At 34.8% G+C, this 20,684-nt stretch overlaps 1 long non-coding RNA gene across 1 annotated transcript in view; it reads left to right on the plus strand.

Moving 5' to 3' along the window:
• The window catches only part of LOC140252048 (uncharacterized), a 488,632-nt gene that overhangs the window by 436,659 nt on the left and 31,289 nt on the right, over positions 1-20,684 (plus strand). The window contains exon 5 of the long non-coding RNA XR_011903520.1: positions 642-682. This is a non-coding gene — a long non-coding RNA (uncharacterized lncRNA). The remainder of the gene's footprint in view (positions 1-641; positions 683-20,684) is intronic.

Raw genomic sequence — 20,684 nt, forward strand, 5'->3', positions numbered from 1 at the left:
GTCAGAGATGTTTAGAAACACTTCTTCTGAGTACTTTAATGGTTCATCAAGACCTAACCCTTTGAACATTGCTTTAAGGCATTTTGGCTCTGCTCTGAGTCACTGAAGCAAAATTGGAGCATCTGGATGCAGTGTCAGAATAGCCCACGCAGCTTCAGTGCAGCACCCAAGTGAATAATCTCAACATGGAATACAAACACTGCATTAGTGATTGCCGGAAGGCTTCAGTTCATCTTCCTCTGAAATACAATGCAAAAAAAGTGCAAGAAAAGTTGAAGGGTGATAGGCTTTTTTCTTTGTATCTCCTGTTATATGAACAAAGAATCAATCTATGTTTTGAAGGTTCATTAAGTGTTCGGCAGCGTTGCCCTACCAGTCCACCAATACCCTTTTTCCTGGACAAAGGAAGAAATGATTTTTCCAGTTTATGCCCTGTAAGACATTTGGATGCAAAATATCGTATCCAGTTGCTGATGTGTTAGCTGTGAATCAAAGTAGTGTAAGAAAAAAAGCATGATGTTGTTTTATTAACCTGTTAGAAATGTGCCATCTACCTATTATTTGTTGAGTTGTATATAAAACTTCATTATTTCCATGAGCTTTGTGAAATCATATCTCTTTCACTTTGTTATCTCTCACAGATGGCAACAAAATTGTATTCCGTTGGTTGAAGCTTTTTAAGGTAAATCTTTTTATTCCTTCTGTTGAAATCAACTTCACATGTTGCTTTCCTTAAACCACTAAAATGTTATTTCTTTGCTGTTGTTTCTTATGGACAAAACTGGGCTCTGATCCTACTTCTCTGAAAACTACTGCACAATTAATACTCTGTAAGAGCTCGTGAGACATCTGGTGTGTGGCTACAGATACAATCCCCAGGAAAGATTTATTTTGCCATAGGCAAGAATACCTTATGTGAGGCTTAGGCCAACAGGTCAAGAAATATAAATGCAGAAACATGCTAAACATACCACCTGGTATCAGGCTTTGCATGGAAATGCTGTACTCCAATGGGTGATCTGTAGAGTTCACAGCAGAATGAATACTGAAGAATAGAACTGGGTCACAACATGCATAGTCTGTTTCCTCGATACTTATTTTCTGAATAAGGGCTTTATGTGTAAATACAGTGCCTGAAACTAAATTCAAGCAAAACCATCAGATTGATATAAAGCTTTGTTATTTTTATATTTTTCAGATAATTCAGATGTGTTTGGTGTGTATATATGCATATGAAAACAATGTACAATAAGATAATTAGTGGTTCAATGGTACTAAAAAACTGCACCAACGACACGGCCTTATTATTCACATTGCTATTATACAAGCAATGCCAAAATATATTCGGGTTGGAAGATGTCAAGTAAATGGGTGACACTGTTTCTAGCTTGTCTAACTACGATTAATTTAGTTAGTATTCATTGTAATTACACTGATCATAATGAATCCATTTAGTATTAATGTGAACATTAGAGATCTTTTTAGGAACTCCATTATAATTCAGCAATAATTAATGTACATATTAAATGAAGTGTTACTACTCAATGCTATTATAAAGCCATGTTGTTTCATTTGAAAATCTTTAGAGCAGGTTGTGCTTGATCTGGGTGGTTTTTGACTGTTGCCAAAAGGTATTCTGCAATGGCAAAGGGCATTTCACACTGGGAGACTCTTGTTAACTTTTCTGAGAGATTCCATGTTTGCACTTGTCTACCGGTCCCCATATTACTTTGCATTTGAAGCGGGATACTTCATGGCCATGATAATGCAAAAAACATAATACTAAAAAAACCCTCAACAAACAATTTCTAATGTTTTAGACATTATCCAATAAAGGAGGTACTTGTTTTTAGAAGTAAATTGCAGTGCAGTACTTTGCTGACATGTTGATTGTGTATTAACCTACACTGACTACATATTATATATTTACTTATACAATGAGTATTCTTCCCCCATACCCTCCAAGTGTAATCCAAAACCGAGACACAATTATTTCTTTTATATCACATATTCAGAAAACATAGGTTCTTGAATGTCATTTATCATGCAGTTACACAAAAATAATGAATAGTACACATGGAAAAAATGGAAGAGTCACCCAGAATCATATGGCTGTGCATCTTTTCCATTGGCAAGGGGTATAAATATATTCCTAGAAAAAGTGAGAGTAATAATTACATAACACGTTTCCAGATCCTTTCCAGGCCTCCAACAATTTTAGCTAAAGAAATTTCAGCTAAGGTGATTTACGGAGATTAAAATGCTGTTGGTTTTCTCCTTGACTTATCTTTCCTTATAAACTATGTAAACTTTAAAATCATGTCTTTTGACACTAAGTTGCACAGGTCTACTGTTCTGTTCATCCTGTGCATTAAAAACAAAACAAAAAATCATTTTTATTATAGTTTTGTAAATCTACATTGGATTGGATAGATTTCAACTGGAAGAACAATAAACAGTTAATGCCCGTCTGCTCCCTCTGTGCCACCAGTGATTAGTGAGTGTCATCTCACAAATATCCATCCCTATTAGGAGGTCTTGTCAAGAGAAGCAACCTACTCCTTTATCTATACAGAAGATGTTGTTTACCCTCTTTTGGATTTGGTATGCTAGATATGGTTTTCACAGTGAGAGAGGGTTACACCATTTCAAAATGATTTCTCCTGCTTTTCAGTTTCTTACTGAATACCTGAACATTTGTGAAACTATTTATTGACTTAAATCTTTACACTAATTATAAGCTCCAGTGTTCTTTTTTCAACTTGTGCATCACTTTAAGTTTATTTACTTGACATTTAATCTGCCACTGTATTGCTCAGTCACTATTTGCTTGCACCACATTATACAGCTTCTAGCTTTTTGTACCTTTGCAATTTTAGGTGAGAGAGAATGCACCGGCACTAGTCAATAAGCTGTTCCATCTCTGAATTGCCTTACAACTCTTCAGTGAACATTATCTTATTCTAATGATTTGTGACTATTCATTTTCTCATCACTTCCTTTCTCCTTCAAGTGGATATTCCCACTGAGAGTTATTAGGATACATTATTACACAGCAAGCAATCTTTACCTGCAGTTTTACAAAATATGTCAATGTAATGCTAATTAATAAGAAGTCCACTAATCTATGAACTTCTGACTTCTCTTCTGCTGATATATTTGACCTTGGGCAAATCACTTAACCTCTGTGTTTCTTTATTGTTTCTCTTCTTAGAGTGCAAAAAAATGGAATTACCATTCTCTTTAAAACTGCTGAGCTTTATTGATTATGTATATGCTAGGTATTTTATTTGATTTTCACACTGAATCAAATTAAGGCTTTGAATAGGATAGCAGATATAATAGAATAACTTCTAAGTTAGGAAATGGTTAGTAGTATATTAGTATTAATAGTTGGAAACTATTTGGATCTGCCCTAAATTTAAAAGCAACTCTTTGATTACATCAGGAAAAATAAAACAAAAGCAAACATTTTTGTACATTAGATGCTGAATTTCCATACTTGATTTAGTGAATGTTCTTTTTATGATTAATGCATTTGTAAAAGTTTGTTCTCCTTAGCTTAGTCTGTCATGACTATATGTTGTATAAATGTATACATAGAAAATGAAGATTAATTTATATCTTGTATATTAATTACTCAGAAGTAATGAAAAGAAATTCCAATCTCGAATCATGGTGGTTTACAAAAGTTCAGTATGCTCATTACAAGTGCTGCTTCTTACTGAACAGCTGCCGCTTGTGAAATGTTAATGACATTGTTGCCCTTGTTGCTGTTGTAGTGTCCTTCCCTCTTCCTCAGACAAAATTCAGTCACCCAGTAGCTCTGATTCTGTGATTCTGGCTTCCTGCTTCTGAGCAGGTGAAACTGCAGCATTGAACTTTCAAGGTTCACCTTTCTTTAGCCATATCCAGGGCTCTGTGAAAGTCTTCTGCCAGTTCTTTTTTGTAGGCTATGGTAAGCACAGTGTTGTACACCTCAGTATTGTTGTATAGCATGCCAGCATAAGCATTTCCTTTTTATTTTTTTGTTTTTGTTTTAATAGTTGCTAGTACTATTATGAACATGTTTAGATGGATACTGAACTCCAGCAGCTTTGGTAAAAAATAAAAGGAAATACTCATTGAAAATACCTGCAGAAATAAGGTCACTTGTTACTAATACAGCTCTGCTTAATGTTCTCTGATCTTTTTTGGTCATGGTTTTGTGTTTTTTCTTTTTTTTGATGATGTATGTTCACTATTTTGTCCTTTGCAGCAAAGGATGAATTTTATCTTTCTAACTTTCACCAGAGATGGGGAAAAAAAAAAAAAAAAGAAAAAAGCATTTAAAAGTTTCCCTGACAAGATTAATGGCATTTCAATTTCTCGTGGGAAAAATATCAGTCTTCAGGAACAATGTTATTCATTGTGTTTAATGCAGAATTGGGTACATGCTGAATATGATTTGGCAGCACTAATCAAAGAGCAACTTGGACTCACTCCTGCTAGCATGGTTTGTACTAATCTAGATAGATTGTAGGTTGTTTCTCTTCCTTTTTGACTTCCCTTTCACCTTCCCTTCCATTTTTATTTATTTATTTATTTTCTTAATAAGAAGTTTTCACAGACAGGGTGTTAATAATTATTTTTCTTACATTTGTGCCAGTTAGAAGACCTAGGCTGCTGCTTCCATCTTGCCATCCCTTCTCCTTTCTTGCCCTTTCTTCCCCATTCTGTATCCCACACTGGTATGTTTCCACACATTGTCATTTTGTATCTCAGGTCATTAACGTTTGTTGTATTTTTTTATTTATTTATTTATTTTTTAATTTTAATCCAGTTTATTTCTTTATAACTTTTCAAGGTCTTCATTCTTAGTCCAGGTTTGTCCTTAATTTTTCAGTTAGATCATTCTCTCATTTTCTCTTTCATGTTAACAAGTAGGAAAGATGGAGAAGTGACTGTGTGGGAGTACTCATGAAGACTTTTTGTCACTGAAGTATATGAAATTATCTAGAAATCCAGATAAAAATCATCTTTAAACTGAGATTTGCTTAGCTCAATTGAATTCAAAGGCACTGGGAGACACTACATTTTCTATTTGGCATCCCAGCAAGGATCAAATTGCAAGTGAGCTGCATATTGTGTGCACTGTGCTCCAATGCTTAAGGGTTCTGTCCCTACTCTTTCACTTTAAGCATTTCTTTTCAAAATAAGTGTTTGGGCCTACCTCAGTAGAGGAATTTTAAAAATAAGTGCCTAAAGACACATCATCTAACATATACGTAATGCACCACATTTTAGCCCAGAGCCACTTTTTATTGTGTTGTTTAATATCTTTAAAAAATAGAATGTACAATGAAGACCTTTAACTATCTTTTACCATGGTTGCTTGCAGGCGCTGATATAATGATAATGTGACAGCTATGATTTTAGCAAGAGACACTTTTATTTCCTTGATAAGACAAGTGTTACACATACTGAAGAGCAGACGGATTTTTCTGGCCAGTGTCTCCTCATATTTGTGCCACTAGGGATTTGCTGACTACTCAAATTATCTTTCAGAGGTTAGCACATGTCTATCTTACACAGAAATATTTATCTTCCTTCCTGACGTTTCTCTAAATGATCTCGTTTTTAAAAATGAAACCAGACTTTATTGTTGTTATTAAGTGGCTACCTAACATTCTCCCCCAAAAATGGCTAGACCTTTATAATGCAAAACATCAATTTAGGATTGGCTTCCTTTCTATCAAATCAAATTCTGTTTCTTACAAAATGCATTCACAAATTGTAATAGTCCCTTCTCTGTCAGGAAAAAAGAAAAAGAAAAAAAAAAAGATTCTAATACTTAGAAGAAGGTCCATTGTATTTCATCAATGATTATGGTTAAAGCTTCTCTCATTTTTTATCTGTTACAGCAAGGTCCCCTTATACCTTTCTGAAAACTACAAACCATATTATATAATCTTCCATCCAGTCTCTCAGAAAATACAATATTCCACACCAAACTGATAGATAAAGTGTACTTTAATCCATACTTTCAGATCACTGTGCCAACTTAATTATTGTTCATTTGGTACATAATTTTGTATTCTTGAAATAATTAAGATTATTGTATGCCTTTGTCAGTCTAGTAATCTTTATTGCAGCAGTTTCATATAATCTCAACTTCTCTATAAGCAGTGTCTGCGTGGAAGACAAATAGCACATCTGATGCCTTTGAGGTTAAGAAGTGTAGATTTGCTTCTTGATCTGTGTGTTGTATTGGCGATGTATTTTGACCAAACCAAAAGTTACTTAAAGTTGTTTCTGGCTTGGGGAACAAAGTTTTCAGTTTTCTGATTTTCCTATAAATTTTCAATTCCTTAATCTAGTAGAATGAACTCCTGAATCTTACTTTGTTGTGTGCTGGTACATCCATCCGTTGTATTAACATGGTTCTTCTAAAAGCGTTCTGGTGTTTGGATGCCCAACAGAATTCAGTTATAGACCCATGGAAATGTTTGGAGCATTGTAGTTAAAAATCCCAAGATATTTACAGATAGAGCAGTCAATTAATAAAATTACTAGTAATTTATTAATGAAAGACTCCTTAAGAGGGAGCGTATACACTTAGTGAAGTAGTAATTATCTACTGTTGCCCTCTGTTGCACTCTAAGCCAGACAGAGTAAGAGAAGAAAAAGGATTAAATTTCATGACCATCAATGAAATACTTCTGATAAGCAGAAAAGAAGCAACTAGATTAATCGGATGAGGGAACATCTGTTAAACCTTACTGATCATGTTTTATTCAGACACTAAAATGTGAAACCATTAAAGAAATAACTGACTACATAATAAAAATAAAAGTTTTTTGTTACTGTGAAAAAAAATACATTTACATTAAACCTTCTGCAAAATGTGTTGATATATTTTGATGCAGAAGACAAACACAGTCTGAAGCTTGTGCCTTTCAGTTAAATACGTGTATGATGGACTTGTGATCTAAGTTGGTTTAGCTGCAGGTAGCAATTTTCCTGCTTCAGCTTTTTTCTTAATGAGTAAGGCTACTAGTCATAAAATAGTAAGAGAAAACACTCTAAATATTGTCTTAGATTGTTTTCCCTCGAGCTCTTCAGTATAAATTGCAATACCAGAAGTTGCTATAGTATGATTCATACCTAAAGGTGGCCAAATGCCAGAGCAGTTATTTGGCCCATCTAATTCCTGTGGTCATGTAGCTTTATCTACAAATAAATAGATAAGTAAGTAAACAAACACTCCCTGCCTATCACTGATTTGAAACGATAATGCTCAGCAAGTTTTATTTGACCTTAGTTCTCATTTACACTTCTTCCATCCTTTCTTTGTCTTGCTCCTTAGCAGTAAAGGTCATCTACAACAATTTGTTCTAGAGGTGAGGAACAAATGAATTTTGTAAAGCATTGTCAGCACCTGTGCAAATGTGTGCTCATACAAAACTTCACAGGAATCCAACTAGTTCATCATTTTTGATCTAGATATCATAACCCAAAGCTCTGCAAAACACATTGCCTCGTTAGTGTATCTTTATACTCATGTGTTTTGCCTGACTACAACAGGCAACTCTGATTTTGAAATTGAACATTTCCTTCTAGCAGTGATTCTGAGCCAGCAGAAGAGCCAGATGCCTGTAGGAAATTAAAGGACTCTTTTTCATTGAGTAGCCATGCTGGTGCAATTGTTAGCTCTACCATATCACAATATGATTATCTGTTGCCAGGGAATTAACTGCAATTGCTGAAATGAGACTAACCCTACTCATGTTACTACATGCTGCTGTTGTAAATACCATTTTGCTTAAAGAAATATGATAAGTGAATATAAGCAGCAATTTAGAAAGCAACTACTATGAAAAAGAAAAGAAAAGAAAAAAAAAAAAAGTAGTAAAATCATAGGTCCATGAAACAGTGTAACTCCTACTGATTTCATCCCAATCTTGCCAAGCTGATTCTGCAGAGCAATGGAATGCACTGTCTCAGGATACAGTTTTAAAGCAGTTGTTGCTGCTGCCATTATTAGAACAATTGAAGATGTAACATACTTTTCTTTTCAATGCATTTTAGCATTGTTGTTGCCTAGAATTCCTGAAATTTAGGTAATTCCTACGTAACACTACAGAATGATAAAAATAACATTTCATCCTTGTATTCAACTTTCCATTAATAAGAACTGTAACAATAGGGTAAGATTAGAGTTATTTTAATGCCATTAATGTGTAGGCAAAGTTATAGATTTTAAGGTAAAATGCATTAGATGGAGCTTTTCCTTGATAGAAGAATATCTTTAGTGTGGTCAGCTGCAGCGTTTCAAAATTCAGTGGAAAAATGACAAAAAAAATTGCCATCATTTATGAATGTGGAATTGCAGTACAGTTGTCAGTCCAAGTGTACTTGTATAAATGCAGGCTTAGGTCTTATATAAAAATTCCTTCATCCTCAAGTGCTTTGCCCAGCAATTTTTTATTCCCATCTCCAGATCCTCACTTTCTCCAGTCCATCTGCATGTGAGTTCTGCCCTCGCCCAAGCCTACCAACCGTCTTCTTTATGTCTGCCTCACCTATGTAGGATTGCCCATCCTTTCTTTTCTTTTGCCAGTGGGATCAAAGACATGATACAAAACATTCAATTTGGTTTCCATTTTAATTGAAATATTGTCTGCCTGAAGCCAATTTCAATTAATCTATGGGTACAGAATGTATTTAATTTTTTCTTATTTCCCATTGTGTATTCTGATTTAAATCTATCTGAAAACAACCCTCATGTTTTCAGTCCACACAATTTCTTAAAACGTATCGTCAGCGATATCAGAAATGTATTGTGTTGGTGTAAAAAGGCTCAGTATGTAATAAACATCATGACTCTTTCACAGGAACCACAGGAAAAGAAGAGGGCTGACTGCTGCTGTACTTTATAATTTCCAAGCAGGATATAAACTCCAGTCCTGCAGAGTTGTTAAATCTCACTTATCTTGGTTATTATAGGGTATTAGAATAGTAGAAGCTTCTGCATTCAGATATCCCCTGCAGGAAAATTCTCCACCAAATTTACACTAAAACCTAAACACTTTGAAATTATAGTTTAAAATAAAAATAAAAGTAAAAATAAAAATCTTATTATGCTGTATCATTTTATTATTATTATTAGTTGTTTTTTTTTTTTTTATAATATCCTAATGCAATATATCGCTTATTTTGCTAAGAGTCTTCTTTCAGTTGCAGACACTACTGATATTTCATGTTTCTTGTGATGTTACCTGCTTTTCACTGCCCTCGTGAAAGCTGACAAACAGAGAAGTCAATAGAGAATGCAGAAGAAATCTGAATCTGTAACTGATCTGTGCCTCTCTTTCTCTCTGAGTGAATGTTGTATCACATAATAAAGTTTAGTCCAGATCTCTGCAGTATAGCTTAGTATATCTGGGAATCTTCCAAATGGGAGAAAATAAAGAAGACTACTTAATGTAAAAGGACATTTTCTAGAAATGAAACAGCAAACAGCAGCACTGTAATTAAAAAACAACAACAGCACACACATAAGAACAACAAAGGAAAAAGCCCCCGCACATATAACTGCAGAACTGCGATAATCAAAACATACAATTATCTCAAAGTTCGGTGCGTCCGTCAGAGCTGCTTCAATACATCTGGCTTTTTGTGTTTAAAATATTGTGTACAGAAATGTTCGAGCCTGCAGAGTTTCCTTGTTTCTCAGAAGAAAGACTCTGCAGGAGAGACTTTCTGTCCTGTGGAGCTTATAGACTCTGCAGGATCTTTTGCTCAGTGACCCTAGTTTATCCACAATTCATTTATGTGACTGAATCTTATGTCTCCCAGATAAACGAGTTTCAGATCATTAAGGTTGTACTGTCCTTGTTAGCAAGAATGTATTATTGACCAGAGGAATGCCGTAATGTCCTTTTTTTCCAAAACATGGGGAAAGGAGAATCGGAGAATTTTTATCAGTTTTGTTTACAACTTGCTTATGAGCCATTTTTTATCCTGTCTCAAGAACAGGAATAAATTATGAATGAGGTCTCCCATCTCTGGACATGATTATTTTTTAATTATTATTCTCTTTGATCTTAAAGAATTTGCAGGCTTTTATGCAACATGGGGTAAAATTTGATGTCAGATAAGCCTTTCTAAGAAAATAATACAAGATAACCAGCAGTACCTGCTTTGCTGTGCAATCGTAATTATATAGAGGAGAAAATACAACACATAAAAGAGATGTCTTCTGTCTCATGCAGTCTATTACTGAAGTGAAAATATTTCAGACAGAAAAATGTCTAACAAAATCAATAGAAAGCTTTGTGGCATAGGAAAAAAGCACACCTTTTTCTTTCTTATTCTTTGGCATTGTTAACATCTTTGGCATATAATAGAAAGATGGTCATGTTATTTAAAACTGTTAAGATTAAAAAATCATGATCTCTCATTTCAGTTACAAATTGATTAATAAATTCTAAAAAAATAAAAAAATAAAAATCAATTTATTGTGAAATCCATCACATCGAAGATACATTAAGAAGCTGTATATCTTTAAGAAATATTCTGATCAATAGCATAATTTTATAGTATATTAAGCTCTGGTAATTTCTGAAAAGACTGTGTCTATTAAGTGAGCTTTCTGGTGAGCATCATAGTATAGCACACTGTCTGGACATTATAGCTCTACAATACGTAGAATGTACTCATTAATATGTAACAAAATTTGATTAACATCAAGTAAATAACTTGTGTAGAGATCATAAATCAGGCTTTGATTGATTACATGAAATCACATATGAATTTGAGTTCTGTAGCTGTCATCATCATTTTATTAGAATATGGAATTAGCTACTCATTCTGTTCTAAAAGTTGCTTAATTTTCACCATAGTAAGCAGCAAAGACACAGAGTTGCTTAAATAATCAAAAGGATTTTTGAATTCACCCATTTTCATTCGAAAAGTGGAAGGCAATACAGTCATGTTTGTGGTGATCACATGATGGCTACACAGATATTCACTAAGAGTATCTCTCCTTAATGTTCACCAATGCAATTTTAGCTTGATTATGCATATTCTATTTTCCCAAGTGTAGAAGATTGCATTCAGCTGTATTCCAAGTGTTGTGGTTCCAAGAAATGTTTGTATCCAGAATTATACACGTGAGAATTAAATTAGTGTACATAAATAACCATTTGCTTCTTTGAGAAATGCAGCACTCTGAGATTAGAGAAGCAAAAGGGCTACGCAAGATAAATCTGTAAAGGGAGATTTCATCTTATGCTCTTGGTCTATTCAGAGCTCAGGTTTCACTGTGGGTTTGGAGTGATACAGAACAGCAAATTTTCAAAGGTGTGATTTATTATCCTTGACTGAACAATCACTCCATTCTTCATCCGCAAACACTTCTTTCTTGACTTGTCCTACTTCATGTTAGTCAGTCTTCATTGTGAGCAGTACTAAATAATAGCAATTAGAGCATGTGAGCTGCTGCTATAGTTTCTAACCTTCTCGTGTATACACCATGAAAAATTCTCATTTCTTGCTTTTTCTCATCTTCCCCCTCCTCCCCCCATTTCTTGTAATGCAGTATTGTAAATACAATTTAACATCAATCAGCTTTTGTCATTGTAGTCTTTAACTTCTTGTCTTTCAAGAACAAAAATCTGGCACTGAATTTAGACGTGCCAGGAACTGTTCCTCAGTGTTTTTGTGACACAAGCAGCTTGGGGAGGGAAATGACAGAGTAAGATGTAATAATGAAAGAATAATAGAATCAGAAAGCAGATTGTCTCTTCAATTTGAGCTTTTCTTCTTTGTCCAAGATTAACTTTTTAATATGTTTTATAGAAGTGCTGTTGCCCAGCAGATGCTTTGCTCTTTCTGTCTCCAACTGGCATTTTCAACTTCAAAAAAGTCAACTCCCAGTCAAGTGCCAGGCTTTGGTATGCATATGCTAGTTCATCAGATGCGAAATGCTTCAAGACGGCATGTCAGTTTCCCATACGGTTCTGCTGAAACGTGGGAAGTCTGAAACTGTCCGGCCGCCTGTCAGCTCCAGGCAGTGCTGCTCAGCCACTGTGCTCTGGCACCTGGCTGCTCGCAGTGCCATGACAGGGGCTGTCCTGCAGCCTGACACCCAGTACTTTTGATTGTATCTTTAAGTGCAAGACCTGTTTTGAAGTTTACTGCACCTCCAACTATAACCTTTCAATCCTGGGCTTAGTCCTAGTGTGTGCAGTTGTTGATTGACCTTGCCACTCTCCAGTTTCACGTCTGTCCATGTTCCCAGCCAGCTGTTTTTATACCTTTAGCACAAGTAATCTGTATGCACCATAATATAACAAGGCTTATGCAGATGGTAATTACTGTGTTGCATGTGCAACAAATGAGAAGTAGGAGTAAGGAGTGACAACTGAAGTTTTCAGGTGCTTGTAAAGAGACCTACAAAATAAAGGGCGTATATACAACATTTCTGTGACTTCAAATGTTACTGTATTTTAGATTGACTAATGAAATTTATTTGATGTAATTGTGTAGGATGTGTCTCCCAAACTTATCAGTGTGAAACGTTCACACAAAGATGCAGGTATTCTCTCTCGCTTTGGATAGATATAACATATGGTTTTATACAGACCCACACACTCCCACCATGTACTATTATCAGATAAGAAGCTGCAAATTAAATTGAAATTGTTCTGAAGTATTTGCTACAGTCTGCAGGCTACCTCAGGGTGGGAGAGAATGCTGTCTCAGAAATCTCTGCAGAGGTCGAAACTTTGATTAAAGAAGACATTTGGGCTGAACAGAATCGGGATTGGCAGAAACTCCTTGATTTGACATTATAGTCGGAGAGAAGAAATTTGGATATCGTAGTGGGATATGGGATAATGAGAAGCCATATTAAGACCTTATTGCTTGTCATAGGGTTCAATGATTCTTTCCCCTTTTACTTTTTTTTTTTATTTTTTTTTTTAAACCCACAACCTATGGGAAACAGAGCAAAGGCTCTGCTTTGTTAAAATTCTCTCTTCAGAGGTATCCAAAACCCAGCAGTTTTCTTTCTCAGTCCTTTGCATCTGATGTGGTCTTTGCACCTCAGGCAGAAGCAGTATTTCTTTCCTGTTCCTATTTCTCCTTCATAAATTCTAATTCAGTGTTTTAACTTTTTAAACATTTGGGGGTTCTTTTTAAGCTGAAACATATTTCAAGACTTTGGAAAAAGTTTGTGCTTTTTTTCTGGTTAGTTCAGCTACTATCGGTTGCTTCGGAAGTAACCCTACAAATCTTAATCTTGTTTAAATATGTTTAATTGTACTGGGAATCATTTATCCTTGTATACAAGATAAAACAATTTCAGAATCACAGAATTGCAGGAGTTGGAAGGGACCCATCTAAGTCCAGCTTCTCTGCTCAAGCAGGTTCCCTACATTAGGTTACACAGGAAAGCATCCAGGTGGATTTTAAATATCTCCGGAGAAGGAGACTGCACAACCTCTTTGGGCAGCCTGTTCCAGTGCTCCATCATGCTCAAAGGAATAAATAAGTTATTTCTCTTTTTTGTATAGAACTTACTCAGATCCAGTTTGTGCCTGATGCCCCTTGTCCTGTTGCTGCAAAGTGCCTGGCCCCATCCACTTGACTTCTGCTCTTCAGTTGTTTATAAGCACTGATAAGATCCCTCCTCAGTCTTCAATTCTCCGGGCTATACTATGCTGTATAACTATTTAGATTTCCTTGGTAAATATTGCTAGTACATTCCCCCTTCCCAGAGTAAATTAAGTTTTCCTTTACGGTCTAATACAAATGTCTCTGGCCATGTATCTTGATTTCAGAAGAGGTTCTGAAATAGAGTATGGAATTCTAAAAAGGAATTGTGTATAGAAATCGTTTCATTTTTCAGCTTATAAATCGTTTGTAGTCACCTAAGCATTCAGTCTGTGAAGTGAAATGAAGATAGAAGATGTATCATGTATTCTACTATTTATTTTTTTTAATATATTGTGTGTTAACATACATAAAATTGAAATGATAATACAATTTGGTAGTCAGAGTGATCCATTATATTTTATTACCTGTGTGTCCAAAATGCCTTTTTAAAGTATTAACAAATTAAGGGCTCTTTTTCAAGAAATAAGCTCATCTGCATTCATCTCTTCCTCTTTGGGACATGTCTCAATTTAAGATGTGTATTATGGGCAATCCTAAAACCAAATATCCAAATTAATTAGTGGGTTATGATAGACTTTAATCTAACTATAGCTTCAAGGAGTTTTTTTAACCTATTTGTACTGTTGTTCCCCCCACACCCCACCCCATTCCCACCCCTCAGAAAGTCACTATTTTAAATATAGTGTTCAATTAAACTGACATCAGAAAAATCATGATATCTACATTTGTGGAAGTTTTCAACATGACTTCTATTCAAAATATTTGTCTTAGAAATATTGAAAATTAGAAATATATAATTACATGATGACTGGTGGTATTATGTCATATGTGTCCCACCATATGTTCTAACCCCCACTGCTATGGAGCTATAATACTTGCCCTTCTCAGACAGTCCCATACCACCACCAAGAAAAAGAAGCATGGTACAGTTCATCTGCAGTTTTTTTTCTCTGAAACAGTAGAATGAGTTCAGTTTAGGGACAGAAGAAGTGGGGAATTAGAAAACAAAATGGTGCAAAGGATAATAAAAATAAGTTTAATCAAGTCAGCTTTGCTGTCTCCCGCACGGACTTTTGTAATTGGTTTGTGAGTTAGCCACACTTTTGCAACTTTCTTTTATTTCTCAGTTTTAAAGCTGCACTGACAATGCAATAAAAGGAAACAAACAAAAAAGAAGCCCTTTCTGCTTATGGCAGGCTGGGCATATTTTCTGCTTTCTTGATTTTTAGAGGATTGATTGGTTAGTTAGTTGGCTGGTTGGCTTTTTGAGGAGGTGATTGTGTTACACTTGCTTATGCAATATTCCTATGTTGGTCCCGTGTAAAGACAGATGCAAATCTAAATGGACAGCTTCTGATGCAATAAGGAAAAACTGGTATATATCAATACAGTATTGTAAACCAAAGGAAATATGTAAATAATTGGTAATTCTGTTTTCAGTAATATTCTGATACTTAGAATATCAAATTTATGTTAGAACTGGAATTCATCACTAGACATAATATATCCTTGTTTTTTTGTTTTTTTGTTTTTTCATTTAGTGATGCTTTTTTCTTGCTTTGAAAAATGGTTACTAAAATGTATTCTGCTTACTCCAGTTTTTTTAAAATCAGTTTGTGAACAGGGGCTCTGTAAATTACCATAGCATTTAATACAAACGAGCAAGCACAAGGCAGCATTTAACTCAGGAATCAGTCAGGAAGTACTCGTAATGCCAATTCAATCTATTTAAAATCTCAGATTTCAGGACTTTTTAAGTATTTCTGCCAGTTTTAAATCTGCTCCTTATATTTCCCTGACTTGCCAAGATCAAGATGCAAAGGTCAGTTCTGTATAGGTTGCAGATGGAATGCTGTGCTAGTGGTAAAAATGTTGTTGGCTTTAGTAAGAATAAAACACACAGCATCACAGGAGAATTTTTTCCCAACTTAATTGCAATGAGTCAATAAATGTACAAAAGTGAAAGTCACCTCGAAGTCTTACATACAATTTTGACAACTGCTGCCAGAGTTTTGTGTGCTATTAAGAGGTAAGTAGTGATGGTTGAGGAACTATACTAAATACAAGTTTCTATTAAGCAAAGTCTGTTTATGCAGAATAAAAATATTAAATGAACACAAGTTAATTATATACAGCAGTTAATACCCTTGTGCCATTATTTCTCTGTTACAACAGTTTGTTTTTCTTACTTTGTTCAAAGATTGTGTGTGATCTAGTCTGAAAGAAAAACCAAGGGAGGGGAATTACTGCAAGCATACTGCAGAGATGACAAATGCTACTGGATCAGTTACAGGCTTTGGTACAGCTCTGCTGTGGGGAACCTGCAGAGGTATCGCAATCTTCTAATCAGAGGATAGGTCTTATGCTGAGATCATTTTATCACTGAGTGAAAGAAGAAAGGAGTGAAAAAGGACAAGTTTTAATTTCTGCACAGAATCTGCTCATATATATATGTATATATATATTATAGATATGTGTATATATCTTGGGATGAACCTAAAAGTCTTTAGTGGGCATTCCTTGTCATTGTGTATTACTTTAAGTTGGATTCACACAGTGCAACTTCCCCTATTTCTACATATTTTTGTTATTCTAATTAGATATATTGCTTATTTTGCAGTCTCTTACTTCAGTTGCACAGATTTAATTGTAAATTAGGATAATATGTTCTTAAATGTAATTTTTTTAATTATTATTTTTTTTTTTCAGTAGGTAAATTTTTCAGTGGGAAATTTTTATAACTGGAACGAAGGTCATAAATACAATTTTATATAGTTAAAGTACTGATAGCCACCTACCATTATTTTTAAGTAGCGTTTCTTCTCTATGTGTCAGAACCTGGTACAATGGAATTAGGTTCCCCAAAAGTCTCAATGAGGATATACTATCGTAGCATATTAAAAAGTTCCAAACAACAAAAGAAATACAAGACTAGTCCATGTTTTTAGTTCTCTACTAAATTGGTTTACACTGAATAGCATGATTACAGATTTATTTTCTTAAAAAGGAAACTCAGAAATGGGTGATGTAGGCTATGGAGGTGGAGATTTAGACTGTTCATACAATGGTTTACTCTGTGTCCTATTGTTTACAAGCTGGTTTCAGCTTTCAGCACATCTATTAATCACAAAGAAAATATAATAACTGAGAGTTCTAATGGTGTAGAATATTAGTTCTGCCAGTAGTCAAGAAAGAAGAATTAAAAACTGTGATAAGCTAGAATACTTCTAATGTTGGTTACCTCAGGTATGTGAGATAGAAAAGTAAATGGTGGTGGAGAATCTGTTTATTGCATCACAGTTGAGGCAAACGAGGTTCCTGAAATAAGATGAACATTAATTTTTTAGAGTCTCGTGAGGTGGTGGAACACATAAAATGCTCAGCATGAGCAGAGCTTTTGCAGAATGATTTAATCTTCCTGTCTCTGGAATAAGTGTCTGTGATCCTGAAATTAGAAGAGAAGACCTGCTTTGGCACAGTCTGAATTTGGTACAGTGAATAGTGTGTTCCATGTTTCTGTGGTAGTTTTAATTTTGTTACTCATATGGATAAAAACTACCTTCATTGTAAATAGCAATAGGAAAATGAATTCAGTGAAATGCAGACAAAAAACAGTAACTGTAAAACAACTCTTAGTGGAACAACAGAGGAAAATGATTTCACAGTGGCTACTGGAACAGCTACTGGAATTTGCATGATTATATTTAGAAAAGTAATCTTTTCCTAACTCCTGGAAGCACTGGTTTCTTACACGTAGTGTTGCTGCTGTCTGTGATGCAGGTTACTTTTCTTTGGTCCCAGCAGTTTAGAAGTTTTTCTTTCTTCATCTGGAAGTATATAGGCGTTGCTATATGCTTATGGTTCTCGTATGCCAAAGGCAATGCAGAACAGAATATGGAAAGATTCTAACAAACAAAATGTTTTATTTAGCAAATTTGTATGTGCAGTTCATGATGTGTCTCATGAATTTTGTCCATAACTGAAATATCTGCCACAGTAATTTTAAAAATTAAATTGCTCCATGTATATTGGAACCTTGATGGGAATTTTCCAAAGCATCTGCTGTTACAGAACTAATATTTGTTATTCAACAAATGTCAATCTTCCATGCAGGTCACTATTGAGCTGGTTCTGTACCCATGACTTTGGGTCCCAGTGCTGCTGAAGATAGATCTCCGATAAGATTTAAAGCTGAGGTCTTTGTATTGATCATTTGATTTTCAACCTTGAGGTGAAGGCACATGGGGAATGAGAGCAGTCTTTACAGAATGTTTCTCTGTCCCCATTTTTTGTGCAGTTGTCTGATGTTTCATCACAAGTACTAGAAAATTTGACTCCCTGATAATTCAAGATGCAACTGGAAGGTTTTCAAACAATATATTCTGAAATCAGCAATCTAAGTTTTATATATATGTGTGTGTGTGTAGCTATGTTTCAATAACTTAAGTTTAAAACTATATCTATATTTTTACATAATTCAAATTAGAGAATAAAAATCTTCTATCAAATACTTCTATCAAATACTTAGATTTTTCAAATAGTGGAGAAATGCGCTGTGCCTTACATTTCTAGTAGTTGTAGGTTTCCCAGTCCAAACCTAACAGGAAACCCTTCTGACCTTCTGGTTTGGCTTTTCGTTGTTGTTGTTGTTTTTCTTCTTAACCAGCTGTAAGGTTTTTTTTGTTGTTGTTTTTAAGTCTCTCAAATGTTATGTACTTTAGTTATTAGCATGCATCAAGGTATTTTCCTGACCTTCAAGGTTAGAATATTTTTGCTAACTATGTTTGTTGATACTATTTGTAAGTTTGGGTTCCTTGCACTGAAACTTTTAGGAATTATTCAGACCCACCAATGTAAAATCTTTTTTGTCTGTTCCTCTAATCCAGCCCCTAGAGCCCCTTTGTAATGACATCTTGCCTAATACATTGTAAGCCCATCGTTGTTGTTTCAAGAGTGCTGTATTTAGGCTAACAACTAATATAGAAATTGTATTTTGTAGCCCCCCTGGGAAATGGAGACTTGATAAGTATCCACCTAGTGCACTTCAAGCGCTAAATTAAAACAGAAGTAGAAACACAGGAAACACAGAATGATATTGTCAGTCTGAAAATCCACACCAGCTTAAAAATGCTAGTTGACAAGAATCCTGATCAACAGACTCATCTTAGGCCTCTTGGGGCCAATTTAGAAAAGGAAGAGTAGAGAAGATATCTTAAAACAATGTCTGCTAGCAGTGCTGTGCATGGTGTTGGCATTTCTATTAAAAACTGATACCTCCAGGGGGATCCAAAGTCTCAGTTAGACTGAGAGTGATGATATCTATATATATGTATAATAAAAAAAAAAAAGTGTGTGTGTTGGTGTGTTGCTGATTCCGCACTGAAGGGCCAGTTTTGTAGACATTTGGTCTGTTGTGTGTAAGCTAGCAGGATTACGTGTGTATTGTTAAATGCAAATTAAGCTAATTTTGTTTTAGTCTATTTAGTAGTTAGTTGATTCATTTAATATTGTGGTTTGTAAAATGTGATTTTTTTTACACCACAACCATTTGAGAACTCTAACCGAGATTTGTTCTGCAAGTACATATACCTTTGCTGGCATTGTATACTATGCTAAATTAGGTCTCAAAAGTGGCTACTGATCTCTCACACTTTTGTTTTCTTCAGCTTAAATGTACTAAAAGTGTATATTTAAGAAGTCAGTTTTAAGTAAGGAAATCACAATTTTTAATTTTTTTTAAAAAACACACAAAATAATGACAGGAAAAGTAAGAAAATCAGGATAATCCAATAGCCTTGATTATTTTACAACATTAAAAATATAATTAGAAAGTACACTAGTCTTAACTTCTAACATATTAATTCATGTTCGGTAATGTAACATAAAATGTCCTATAAAATATAAATGTGGGAATAGTAGACAACTTTTTTTATTTTTGTGTATATGAACAAACATATAAAGAGGAGCACATCTGTAAGAATTCAGTGTCTAAAAGAGAAGAAAATGCTGTTTGAGCAGTTACGACAATCCAACACAGCAGCAACAGCGGTATCCCAATATAAAGGAATCTCCAAAACTCACAGCATAACTGCCTGTGGATTTTGTCATGGAACCACATGCTGTTACTTGAAAAATACCTTCTACATTGCTGAAAAGTGGTGAGATGAAGTAGCAATTAAGAATAGCAGGATAGTTTTGTTCACCTGCATGGTTGGACATTTTCAATTTTTCTTCCTGTGTGAATGCACTGAAAATGATCATAACATGAGCTAAGAATGGTCTATTCAGTGTTGATTCTAGTTACTTTTTAGTGCTTTCTAACCATAAGTGTCTTTTCTAGTCCTCTTTTGGGTGAATATTCATTTTGTCTTTGCCTTACATTTCCCATACCAATTTTGGAAGGCTAGAATTACATGCAAGGTTTTTTCAAAGTAAAGTTTGGAGTTTTGTAAGATCTGCCATCTGTTTGCACATTAATGAAGATACTGTATGTGGCTCAGAAGAAATTCCTGATACTTGGGTCACCGTTTATCTTGGAGCATTGAACTGGGAAGTTTCACTTTATGTATGTTCTGTTTGTGTGGTCTTCTGCAAGTACCCCACTGGTTACTGCAGAAGGCAACATAGTTGTCTGTATAAACATTATTGTTTGTTTGTTTTTGTTTGTTTGTTTGTTTGTTTGTTTCCTGATAAATCCACCTGTTTGGGGGTGAGGGAGTGGGGAGGAAATCCTATTATCCAATCTGATATCATCATTTGGGCTTCTCTGTGCCCTGGATTACTGTGCTGTTCCTCAGCTCTTAGGTGTTCTTTAAAAACTTACTGGAAACTATAAGCATAGTTCCATTGTTGACTAAGTACTTGGCTGAACTGGAACATTGTCTTCTGATATGGTATTGTTGCAGAGCCAACACTGCTGACTGGTAAATGCCTAATTGACTACATGCACCTTTTGCTAGCAATTATCATGTCTTAAACTTTGCTGATGAAGAAAAAAAATACATGCTGGTTTCCCACTA

This window comes from Excalfactoria chinensis, chromosome 4, assembly GCF_039878825.1.
Source record: "Excalfactoria chinensis isolate bCotChi1 chromosome 4, bCotChi1.hap2, whole genome shotgun sequence".
NCBI classification, from domain to species: domain Eukaryota; kingdom Metazoa; phylum Chordata; class Aves; order Galliformes; family Phasianidae; genus Excalfactoria; species Excalfactoria chinensis.